The sequence below is a fragment of the Cyprinodon tularosa genome, unplaced genomic scaffold (assembly GCF_016077235.1).
Source record: "Cyprinodon tularosa strain WSP-4 unplaced genomic scaffold, ASM1607723v1 ctg1233, whole genome shotgun sequence".
In the NCBI taxonomy this organism is placed as follows: domain Eukaryota; kingdom Metazoa; phylum Chordata; class Actinopteri; order Cyprinodontiformes; family Cyprinodontidae; genus Cyprinodon; species Cyprinodon tularosa.
In genome coordinates, this window is record NW_024038041.1 from 56,711 (window position 1) to 66,158 (window position 9,448).

Here is a 9,448-nt window from a genome sequence, read left to right on the forward strand (position 1 = left end):
CGTGTCTTTTCGGTCCAGTTCCAACCATGGCCGTGCTCTTTATAGAAACAGCCCCCCTACTTCTGCTCTGAGAGGTAGGTAGCGGAAGGTTTGCATGCAAGTTTGGTAGAGGCCGGCTTGTCGGAAGCATCTTGCTAACCAGTTAGCAACTTAGTGCTAGTAGGTTCCCAATGGGAAATTCCATTGGGTCCAAGTAGCACTAAATTGGTGACTTAGAAACAACGCTGTCAAGGAACGCTATGGACAGCGGAAACATGCAAGAGGAGGAGAGTTTAGTGTCGGAGGTCGTGGATGAGTCTCCTCCGTCATCCATTTTAGAGGAGGAAAGCGGGGATGAAGATGTTGTGGAAGAGGACGCCAGGGCGGCAGAAGCTTGGTTTGGTGTAGAAGGCTTCCAGACGTACATGTTTGAGCCCTTGCCTCACAACGCTGCCAGTTCTGTTAGCTCTACGCCTGCTGAAGACACAGACGTCCATCCCCGTGAACACTGGGACGGAACGCAATGGGAAAGGAATGATTCTTATTTCTTATTTCAACCGTTGAGTATATTAACTGCGACATATGAATCAAGATGCTATGACCGAAAACATTTGATTGACAGACGACCGTTGATATATGATTGGCCGAATTTAGGTATTCAGGCTGACGTAGAACTAACTGGCCTGCAGAAGATAACGGGAAAAAGAAACAGAATTTAAGACTGGATATTTTTTTTTATTAGAAATTTTCTAAATTTTGGGACAATATGGTCTGATAAAGAGTACATTTATATACATGTTTAAGCCAAATTGATTTGACATTTAAATATGACTTCCCTACGACTTTCAGCATTCTCATTCACTAAAGTGAGGATGTTTTCCTGTTTTAGTTGATCTAAGGTTATTCCACTGATTGTTGGTAAAGTTTGGCCAATTCGAATACTGCCTCTTTCTAATAAATCATTAGGAAAAGTTAGTCACATCTCTACTATATTAATTACTGATTTTGACTCTTTCTGTGTTTGGCTTGAGACAACCTCTAAGATGGCTCTGTAAAATGTTGATAATGACTATAGCCTCTGATTCAGGGAATATTTATTTTAGTACCGTAGTTAAAGCGAAATCCCTAATTGGAAGGTTGAAGGTCTCATGGAGGTAGAAGCTTGGATTGGTTAAGATTGTCTAAACTTCATTGAAAATGAAAGTTAAGTTATTTCTTTTAGTGCCAAACTGAGACAGTTTTCTAAACTGAAACTATTTTGATCTTTTATTGATTCTGAATGACTGATTCATGCTTTAATTTGCTCCTAACTTGAGCTTCTTTCTTTGTTATTCAGGCCAGCCTCTCACGCCTGCAGCTGGTTCAAAGCACTGAAGCCCGTCTGCATATCTTTCCCACGCTCACTTCCTTTCACTGGCTTCCTGTTCCTTTTACAACCGATTTTTAAAATTTTATTGTTGAGCTATGACGCCCTGAAAGGCCAGCCTCCTGAATACGGTTCTTATCTCCTTATGTGCCCAGTGGATCCCTTAGATCTCGTCTCATCTGTGATTAGCTGCTCCAAAGTCCAGGCTGGTGAATAATGGTGATCAGGCCTTTTAAGTTCTAGTGAATGAATTTTGGAAGCAGCTCCGCCTTCATATTAAACAGGCCCTGAGTGTTAATAAATCAATACTTCAAACACATTTGTTATTTTTGACTTGATCCTGATACAGCCATTAAAACAAAGAGCACACCCAGGCCTGTTTATTTGGTGGTGATAACCTAACTTATTGGAAAGTCGGTAGTTTATTGATCTGCAAGGACTTTCCTTGTTATGATGAACATGTTCACGTTTAAAGTTGCCTCTCTAACATGCGAGCTTCTACAGGGGTCCGTTCTGGGTCCATCAATATTTGCCTTTTAAATGGTTCTTTTTGCCAATAATTGGCTTTTTCAGCAATTACCTGGAGTTAAAACCAAACAGATCATGATTATAGGTTCTCCTAAAACACATTTTGTTGGTTTACTAACTTTTAAGCCCATTAAGTAAAATCTTACATTGAATTCTTCTCTGGGATTATAGTCTCCTAGATATTAATTTCTCTCATTCCAAATATTCTTTATCAGCTGCCGCTGAATTAAAAGTAAAAGCAAACTCCTAGATCCCCGCCCACTGATCACCACCAACCTTCCACCCTCCCAACCAATATTCTCCACTCAGTAACACCCATGCAGCCAACTCTGGTAATTGGCAGCTTCATAGTGAGAAAAGTGGCCTTAGAAAAACTGAGCGGAACGGATTACATCAGCCTGAATTTCAGCCTGTTTAATACAGTACGACTGGTATTCACTCTGTAATGACACCCAGTTACACCAATCGGATGTCACTAAAGTTGGTGTTGCTTTTGGGATGTCCCAGTATGACATCAACATCGGATATCGGTCTGATATTAGCCAAATAATGCATACCTGATTTTATCGACCTGCGTGTAAAATCTCTGATATTTTCATGCTTTCAAGCTCTCTGCTTCTGTTAAAGGTTTCTGTAAAACATTTTCTAATTTACATTGTTCAGTTGTTTTCTTAACTTTGTTGACTTTTGTTCCCTCGTTTTATTAATGTTACCTGACCAAGCTGTTTCATACATTCTTTTTTTAAACAAAATATACAAGATTACATCTAAAATTACATCTAACAACTTTGAACAAACAGGGAAAGATAGGTCTACCTGCAAAAGCAGGAATAAATTACATACCAGGCGGTTTTGAAATAAAGTATGAGAGATACATTAATATGTTACAGAGCATAGATTAAATAACAGGCGTTGCATGGTCATTCCTTCCATACTTCTGTTTGTTCAAGACCAGCGTGTTTAACCCACTTGGCCCACCTCTTAGTGAATATGTTTTTCTGAAGGCGGAGGGAGAAGGTGATCCTCTCCATAAGGTAAATGTCATTTACGATGCTTGTCAACTCTTGTATTGTGGGTGGGTTGGGTACCAACCAATGTCTTGTGAGTGCTTTTTATCAGCAGTTATCAGAATATCAAATAAATATTCATCAGCTTTCCTTAACTGTAAATCAAAATTTCCTAAAAAATAATGTTGGAAACTGCAGAGGTAGATTAGTTTTAAACAGACCATTTAGTACCTTATGAAGCTCTGCCCAAAGGGTATAACCACTGGGCATTCCCAAAAGATATTCCAATGGTTGGCTTCCTGGTGTGCACATTGCCTCCAACACACAGCTTCACCTCCAGTAAAATGTGTCTTTTGTTTTGGTGATAAAGAAACGGATCAAACACTTCCAACCAAACTCTGGTGCGTTTCCACTGGGATTAGCAAATGTCAATCCAGTCCTCCTCAGTTATTATCAGATTACCCCCCACCCCCTCCCACCTTTTCCTAACATAGTCTATATTGGGGGACTTTGCAGATAATAGGTTTATAAGTTTTGGAGATGACACCCTTGATAGATTTTTAATATTGGATCATTGAGGTCTGTTTCCTTTCTCATATGTTCAAACTGTCTACGCACCTGGAGGAACCTAAAAAATTCAGTTTGGACCTTCAACGTATCAAAGGTTTTGAGTTGTTTTTTTTTCTGTATGAGAGAAGTATGTCGTTATTCCTTTCGAAATCCACGATTTATTACATTAGCCCTAAACTCCGGATCATAAGCACACCATTGGATTATTTGTAACCTGTCATTTAATTTATATTCATCTCTTATCATGTTCCAAATTTTTAACTGTGCTTGATCCATGGATTCTGGACCTTATCTATGAGTCCTCCCAGATGCTTGTGAGCTAGAACTGCTTGTATTGGGGGGTCAGTTTGAGTGTTAAGTGTTCTATATTTTTCCTTCTATCTTGGAAGGATGAGTTACACAGATTAATTAGGGGTCTAATCTGAAGTACAGAAGTAATCTTTAAAATGAGGTAATGACATTCCCCCTTTCTCTTTAGGGAGATGTAAAGTCTTGAGTCTAACCCTGGGTTTTTTACCCTGCCAAATAAACAGTGAAATTTTAGGCTGGTGATGGCCTTGGATAGCTCTATCTCAGTAATAGGGGCTGGTCATATTTCTTTTGTTCTGGCGTTATAGATGATAAATTGAGAGATTTTAAAAATTCTTCATTTTGCTGATCATCTTCTAATTGGGGTTGTGTATACAGGTGCTTGTAGTATTTTCTAAAAGTTCTTTGTATTTCATCTTGTTTTAACTGTATAGTTTTAGAGTCCATATCCCTTTTTTTGTATATTGTGTTGTCTCTTCATTGCTTTTGCAGTTTTCTTGCCAGGATTTTAAATGATTTTGCTCCAGACTCATAATAAGTTTGTCTTGTGAATATCAGCTTATTTTCGATTTCCTGTGTATTTATTTGATTTATCTCCTTTCTAAGTGTTTTATTTTATTTAGTATTTCTGGATTTTGTTCTTTTTTATGTTCTGTTTCAACATTTTTCGGTTCTTTATTAAGATCTATCATTCTTAATAGTTTTTGTTTCTTTTTATGGGCACAGAATGATATTATTCTCCCTTTCAAAACAGCTTTTAAAGTATCCCATACTTTAGCTGAATCAACCTCGCTGTCATGATTTTACAAAGTTCAGACCGAAATGCAGAAAACCGAACAGGGAGACCAGGGAAAAGGTTTAACAGGTTTTATTGAAGAGGTAAAAGAGAGAGAGAAGTGTTGCTCTGAACACTGCTCAACCGGAACTGAAAAGTGAGGGGAAGACACGGCGGTTAGTTCAGGCTCAGTGGGGAATTTCACTGGTGAACTTGGAGAAGAGGATTTGGTTGCTGACTCACGTTTCCAGAGAAGTAGTCGAATCCTTGACTCCTGTCTGTGTTCCGTGGTTCCAGTGTTTGTCTGATTTGGTGGAGGGCGGAACAGGGTTTACCCAGAATGCGGTTGTTGGTAGGTGAACTGAGAAAACTGACTGCCACTCAGATTTCCTGCGGTACTTGAACGGGTCGTGGTGGAGATAAATCCCTTTCTCAGTTTGAAGCTCAAACGATCTCTTGGGGAAAGTGGATCCAAACCTCCTGTTTGAATTCCAGCTCAGTTTGAAGCTCAGTTGATCCTTCCAGGGATCATCTTCAATATAAAAAAGTAATCTATCCTGGAATTAACATCATGTGGGTGTGAATAAAAAGTATAGTCAAGGCCGGATGGGTAGAAGCCTCTCCACAAATCTAGAATACCAAGTTCTGTCATTAAGGCATTAATTTTCTTATGCAATGGCGTAGTAACTAGGCTCTTGGATGAATCCTGTTTTTGATTGAGACGGACATTAAAATCACCTCAACTGCTGTTTCCTTTATCATTAAGTCAAATATGTTTCTATAGAAAACAAAATCACTTCCAGGAGGGGCATAAACATTACAAATTGTTAGAACTACGTCATGCATTTTCCCTCAGGCTATTACATATCTCCCTTCCTTGTCAGAGATCTCTAGACCTGTTCAAACAGTATTTATTGTGAAATCAAGGTTGCTACAGCACTCCTGTGGCCTGATTTATAAGATGAGTAGTACACCCCTAAAAAACCCATCCTTTTAAGTTTTTCATGCTTCGGAGGGGTGAGGTGTATCTCTTGTAATAGCACAATCTGTGCATTCACCCTTTTCTTTTTTGTTAATATCTGTCTCCTCTTAGGTAGATTTAATACCCCATTCACATTAAATGAAATTACTTTAAGTGTTTGTTCATTTTATATTACTGTGGTTTACACTTATCATTACACACCCAGAACTATCTCCTGGGAAACCTGGACCTAGTATATTAGGTCAGAGTTCAGTCAGGTAAATAAAAAAGGGAAAATAAAAATGTGAAATCAAGGGTGACAGGTTCCGTTCATCTGATAAAGCAATAAAAGAAAAATAGAAGTATAGCCAGCGATCCGAATAGGTCCAGGCCAGGTGAAACAGATTTGTTATGGCGGATTTCTGCATGTGAAAAACCAGCAACAAGAAGAATAAGATAAACGTTTCAAATAAGATTGATCTTGTAATGCTAAGATATAATCCATCAGTTAGTGTCTTGGGGGGCCTGTCTTCTGAACTAGAGTCTGTCTTTAAAGTGAGTGTTTTGATGTTTACGTTGTGTGCTGCTCTCCACAGAGGCAGGCTCCTGAGTTCCGACCTTGTCTCTCCACCCCCCCGCCACTGCCAGGTGGACAAGAGCTGGATCTCATCTTGGTCCGGTGTGGAGGGGGTCTTTACCACCCTCTTTAATTCCTTTTTCATGTCGGAAAGTTGTGCCCCACTGTCTCTTCTAAATTCACGGATTTCGCTGAGAATGCTGTCCAGGCTAGCTTTGGGGCTATGCTCCTCACCAGGGTTTACCTGGTCTGGAGAGCTACTTCGTCTGTGGCTCCTGTTTGGGTCTTCTTCTGTCTGAGCCATGCTTGGTCTACTTCTAGTAGTAACCCCCTTTTTCGTTGTTTTAAAATTGGGCACCAGGGTTACCAAAATCAAGGTTTTGGGGGGTTAAATTGTAAAACCTTTCGGGAGCTAGTCGTGTTAGGCTGCCATCCTCTCAGTAGAGGACTGTTTCATACATTCTACTGTATAAGTCATAAAAGCTGGTATGATTCATGCTAATATTGTATCCAGTTAATATCAAAATTAACTGGATTAACTGCGTCCACACCTGGCCATTAGACACACCTGAGGGTCCATACCTGGCCCAGCAGATACACCTGAGGGTCCATACCTGGCCCAGCAGATACACCTGAGGGTCCATACCTGGCCCAGCAGATACACCTGAGGGTCCATACCTGGCCCTTAGACACACCTGAGGGTCCATACCTGGCCCAGCGGACACACCTGAGGGTCCATACCTGGCCCTCAGACACACCTGAGGGTCCATACCTGGCCCAGCAGACACAACTGAGGGTCCATACCTGGCCCAGCAGACACAACTGAGGGTCCATACCTGGCCCAGCAGACACACCTGAGGGTCCATACCTGGCCCTCAGACACACCTGAGGGTCCATACCTGGCCCAGCAGACACAACTGAGGGTCCATACCTGGCCCAGCAGACACAACTGAGGGTCCATACCTGGCCCAGCAGACACAACTGAGGGTCCATACCTGGCCCAGCAGACACACCTGAGGGTCCATACCTGGCCCAGCAGACACAACTGAGGGTCCATACCTGGCCCAGCAGACACAACTGAGGGTCCATACCTGGCCCAGCAGACACAACTGAGGGTCCATACCTGGCCCCGCAGACACACCTGAGGGTCCATACCTGGCCCAGCAGACACACCTGAGGGTCCATACCTGGCCCCGCAGACACACCTGAGGGTCCATACCTGGCCCAGCAAACACACCTGAGGGTCCATACCTGGCCCAGCAGACACAACTGAGGGTCCATACCTGGCCCAGCAGACACAACTGAGGGTCCATACCTGGCCCAGCAGACACAACTGAGGGTCCATACCTGGCCCAGCAGACACACCTGAGGGTCCATACCTGGCCCAGCAGACACAACTGAGGGTCCATACCTGGCCCAGCAGACACACCTGAGAGCCCCTACCTGGCCCTCAGACACACCTGAGGGTCCATACCTGGCCCAGCAGACACACCTGAGGGTCCATACCTGACCCAGCAGATACACCTGAGAGCCCATACCTGGCCCAGCAGACACACCTGAGGGTCCATACCTGGCCCAGCAGACACAACTGAGGGTCCATACCTGGCCCTGCAGACACACCTGAGGGTCCATACCTGGCCCCGCAGACACAACTGAGAGCCCATACCTGGCCCTCAGACACACCTGAGGGTCCATACCTGGCCCAGCAGACACAACTGAGGGTCCATACCTGGCCCAGCAGACACACCTGAGGGTCCATACCTGGCCCTCAGACACACCTGAGAGCCCATACCTGGCCCAGCAGACACAACTGAGGGTCCATACCTGGCCCAGCAGACACACCTGAGAGCCCATACCTGGCCCTCAGACACACCTGAGAGCCCATACCTGGCCCTCAGACACACCTGAGGGTCCATACCTGGCCCAGCAGACACACCTGAGGGTCCATACCTGACCCAGCAGACACAACTGAGGGTCCATACCTGGCCCAGCAGACACACCTGAGGGTCCATACCTGGCCCCGCAGACACAACTGAGGGTCCATACCTGGCCCTTAGACACACCTGAGGGTCCATACCTGGCCCTCAGACACACCTGAGGGTCCATACCTGGCCCAGCAGACAAAACTGAGGGTCCATACCTGGCTCAGCAGACACAACTGAGGGTCCATACCTGGCCCAGCAGACACACCTGATGGTCCATACCTGGCCCTCAGACACACCTGAGAGCCCATACCTGGCCCAGCAGACACAACTGAGGGTCCATACCTGGCCCAGCAGACACACCTGAGAGCCCATACCTGGCCCTCAGACACACCTGAGGGTCCATACCTGGCCCTCAGACACACCTGAGGGTCCATACCTGGCCCAGCAGACAAAACTGAGGGTCCATACCTGGCCCAGCAGACACAACTGAGGGTCCATACCTGGCCCAGCAGACACACCTGAGGGTCCATACCTGGCCCTCAGACACACCTGAGAGCCCATACCTGGCCCAGCAGACACAACTGAGGGTCCATACCTGGCCCAGCAGACACACCTGAGAGCCCATACCTGGCCCTCAGACACACCTGAGGGTCCATACCTGGCCCTCAGACACACCTGAGGGTCCATACCTGGCCCAGCAGACAAAACTGAGGGTCCATACCTGGCCCAGCAGACACAACTGAGGGTCCATACCTGGCCCAGCAGACACACCTGAGGGTCCATACCTGGCCCTCAGACACACCTGAGAGCCCATACCTGGCCCAGCAGACACAACTGAGGGTCCATACCTGGCCCTCAGACACACCTGAGAGCCCATACCTGGCCCAGCAGACACAACTGAGGGTCCATACCTGGCCCAGCAGACACACCTGAGAGCCCATACCTGGCCCTCAGACACACCTGAGGGTCCATACCTGGCCCTCAGACACACTTGAGGGTCCATACCTGGCCCAGCAGACACAACTGAGGGTCCATACCTGGCCCAGCAGACACACCTGAGAGCCCATACCTGGCCCTCAGACACACCTGAGGGTCCATACCTGGCCCAGCAGACACAACTGAGAGCCCATACCTGGCCCTCAGACACACCTGAGGGTCCATACCTGGCCCTCAGACACACCTGAGAGCCCATACCTGGCCCAGCAGACACACCTGAGGGTCCATACCTGGCCCAGCAGACACACCTGAGAGCCCATACCTGGCCCAGCAGACACACCTGAGAGCCCATACCTGGCCCAGCAGACACACCTGAGAGCCCATACCTGGTACCGCAGACACACCTGAGGGTCCATACCTGGTACCGAAAACACACCTCAGGGCCCATACCTGGCCCAGCCGACACACCTGAGGGTCCATACCTGGCCCCGCAGACACAACTGAGAGCCCATACC